Source organism: Gossypium arboreum, chromosome 8 (assembly GCF_025698485.1).
Source record: "Gossypium arboreum isolate Shixiya-1 chromosome 8, ASM2569848v2, whole genome shotgun sequence".
Lineage (NCBI taxonomy): Eukaryota > Viridiplantae > Streptophyta > Magnoliopsida > Malvales > Malvaceae > Gossypium > Gossypium arboreum.
In genome coordinates this window covers 83049737-83053124 of record NC_069077.1, presented here as the reverse complement: position 1 = coordinate 83053124, position 3388 = coordinate 83049737, and the positions used below count along the sequence as shown (strand labels likewise).

General features: G+C 35.2%; 1 non-coding gene across 1 annotated transcript; it reads left to right on the top strand.

Moving 5' to 3' along the window:
• The first annotated feature begins 836 nt into the window (after positions 1-836).
• On the top strand, positions 837-943 carry LOC128279894 (small nucleolar RNA R71). The gene has a single exon (XR_008270085.1). It is a non-coding gene; the product is annotated as a small nucleolar RNA R71 (small nucleolar RNA).
• Positions 944-3388: the final 2445 nt, after the last annotated feature.

Sequence of the window (3388 nt, the reverse complement as noted above, 5' to 3'; positions counted from 1 at the left end):
ATTGTCATTGTTTTCGGGTTTTCCCTTCTCTCCTTTGGTTTTGTCAGTTCTTGTGGTGGCTTCTTTTCAGATTCAGCTAACACTTTCCCACTCCTTATGTAACTGCTTTCACATGTTCTTTTGGATTGGGTTCAGTGTTACTAGGTAAACTTCCTGGTGGTCTCTCTGAAATCATCTTAGCCAACTGACCAATTTGATTCTCGAGCTCTTGAATCAATGCTTGCTGATTTTTAAGTGCATTTCAGTGTTCTAAAAATGGGTTTCCGCTACTAAAATAAATTTTTTCATCATCTCCTCAAGGTTCGGCTTTTTCTCTTGCTGGTAAGGTTGTTGTTGGAAGCCTGGAGGGGGTGGTAGTCTCTAATTCCCTTGGCTTCCCCATGAGAAATTTGGGTGGTTCCTCCAACCTGCGTTGTAGTATTACTATAAGGATTATTTTGAGGTCGAGGATTATTACAAATATAATTCATTTGTTCGTTCTCCATGTTGTGGCCATAGGGTGGGTATTCTGAATTGCTTGTTCCACCTCCACTTACATCGTACTGCATTACTAGATGACCTGTGAAGAACCAAGTAAACCATCAATTTTTCTATTCAAAAGTTCTACCTGATTAGAGAGCATAGTAACGGAATCGACGTTAAAAACGCCAGCTGCTTTCATCGGCTTTGTCCTCATGACTTGCCACTGATAATTATTCAATGACATCTTTTCTATAAATTCACAGGCCTCTTCAACCGTCTTATTATTAATAGTTCCACCACCAGCTGCGTCAATCATCTGTCTAGTAGAAGGATTTAGGCCATTATGAAAAGTTTGAACTTGTAGCCGAAGTGGTAGCCCATAGTGAGGGCACTTTCTCAATAGATCCTTGTATCTCTCCCATGCATCACAGAGTGTTTCTAAATCCATCTGCACAAAAGAAGAAATACCATTCCTTAGTTTAGCTGTTTTAGCCGGCGGGAAATATTTAAGCAAAAACTTTTCGGTCATTTGTTCCCAAGTGGTGATTGATCCTTGTGGTAACGAGTTCAACCACTGTTTAGCCTTATTCCTCAATGAAAAGGGAAACAATCGAAGGCGAATGGCATCGTCAGAAACGCCATTGATCTTAAAGGTGTCACAGAATTCCAGAAATTTTGCTAAATGAGTGTTTGGATCCTCATCCTGCAAACCATCAAACTGAACAAACTTTGTATCATTTGAATTGTGTTAGGTTTCAGTTCAAAATTGTTTACAGCAATAGCAGGTCTAACTATACTCGATTCAGCTCCTGTTAAACTAGGTTTAGCATAATCATACATCGTACGAGGAGAAGGATCCTAATTTACTGGGTTCGCAATAGCCACAGGAGGGAGCAGATTATTATGATTATCAGCCATCTCCTCGGTTGTGGGTTGAATATCGTCCTCTTGCCCTTCCTCTATGTATCGTAGGCTTCACCTTATCTCTCTTCGATTTCTGCGAGCTGTGCTTTCAATCTCACTATCAAAAAGTAGAGGTCCTGACGGGTTTCTTCTAGTCATAAATTATAAAAACCTAACAGAAGTAAATAAAAGAAAATTTAGTGATATAAACAAAATTTAAATTAAATTAAATTACAATGAAATAAATGGATAAAGTAATAAAAATTAAGCGTTCATAATATCTTAGTCCCCGGCAATGGCGCCAAAAACTTGATGGACATGAAACTAACTAATAATTCGACTTAAGGCTAGCGCACCTATCGAACAGTAGTATAGTTATGGTGGGACTGGAATATCGTATCCATGAGGATTAAAAGTACTAGTTGTTACTCTCTTTTTATTATCTAGCCTAAGAATTTAAGGGTGTTTTTAAACTAAACTAATTTTCTAATTTATCTAAGATCACGAGAAATCCCTAATTTATGTTACTATCTCTCTCGAGACTAAGAATAACTGACTCTATGTTGATTAATTGAAATTTCTTTCTAATTATAACCCCTATTGTCGCATTAACTCAATTTATGGATTCCCTTATTAGATTTGACTCTAATCCGGCAGATTTATGTCGTCCTATTTCTAGGATTGCATCCAACTCTACTTTATTATGAATGATCTACTATTAAACAAAGACTTTTGCTCTACTGAATAAGCACATCAAAAACCTAGATTAATATCTTGAAACATTAAAGCAAGAATTAAAACTCATAATTAAGAATAAGAACAGGTATTTATCATATAAATCAAAGCATAGTAAGATTTGTCATAGGGTTCATCTCCCTTAGGTATTTAGGGAGTTTAGTTCATAATAATAATGGAAAACATCTCAAAGTTTAGAAAACAACAAAACATAAAGAAACCCATGAACTTCTAGGAAATTGGATGGAAATCTTCATTCTTGATGTAGATCTTGGCTCCGAGATGATTTCGATGGCTAGTCGCGAGTATTTTCTGCCTCCCACTCTGTGTGTCTCTCATCCTCTTCTAGGGTCTTTATATAGACTTTTTAATGCCTAGATTATCCCAAAATAAGCCTTTTCTGAATAGAACTAGACTTGGGCTCGACAGGGATACGGTCGTGTGCCACGCCCGTGTGCAATTCTGACTTGGATTAATGTCGACACGGCCATGACATACAGGCATGTGGATTACCCGTGTGGAACTGCCTAGGCCTTGTGAAACATTGATTTAGGCCCAATTTGTCCGTTTTTGGCCTGTTTCTCGCTCTTTTTATTATCCTAAGCTTGCTTGAGTATAACACATGAATTTAAAGGATTAGGAGTATCGAATTCAATAAAATCAAGGAAAACAAATCATCCATAAATATGCCAAGCATGGGGTAAAAATATGTATATATTACGATTTATCAAACATTGCTCGAGACGAGCAATGATTTCAGTTTGGGGGTGTGTAAACGAAAAAATATATAGGATTTTTCCTATGTCATGTATCACCTTTTTAATTAAAATTGTTGTTAAAACTAAGTAATTGTTTAATAAATTAATGAAATATGTGAAAATATGAAATTAGAACATAGAAATTATTAAAATGTGATTTTATGCTTTATTATATAGTTTTCATGGAATAAATGGCTTATTTTATATTAATTTGAGTATATTACATTTTTAAGACATGATTAAATTAAATAATAAAACATAAAATTATACTTAATAATTCATTCTAAAATATTTCACTAATAATTTGAATTTTAAATTAATTAACTAAATTGAATAAATTTTATTCTTTGGTCCTCTAACTTGTTGATTTCTTCTGGACACGTCTGATAGCTTTGTTGGATTACAAAACTGTCCAAATTGGGGACCTAGTCAACCCAAAATTCGGCTACACATGGCTGTCCATAAACCACTTTTTGGTTTAATTGCACAAGGTCCTTGAAGAGTTGAAGAAATTAGAGATTTACCTAAAG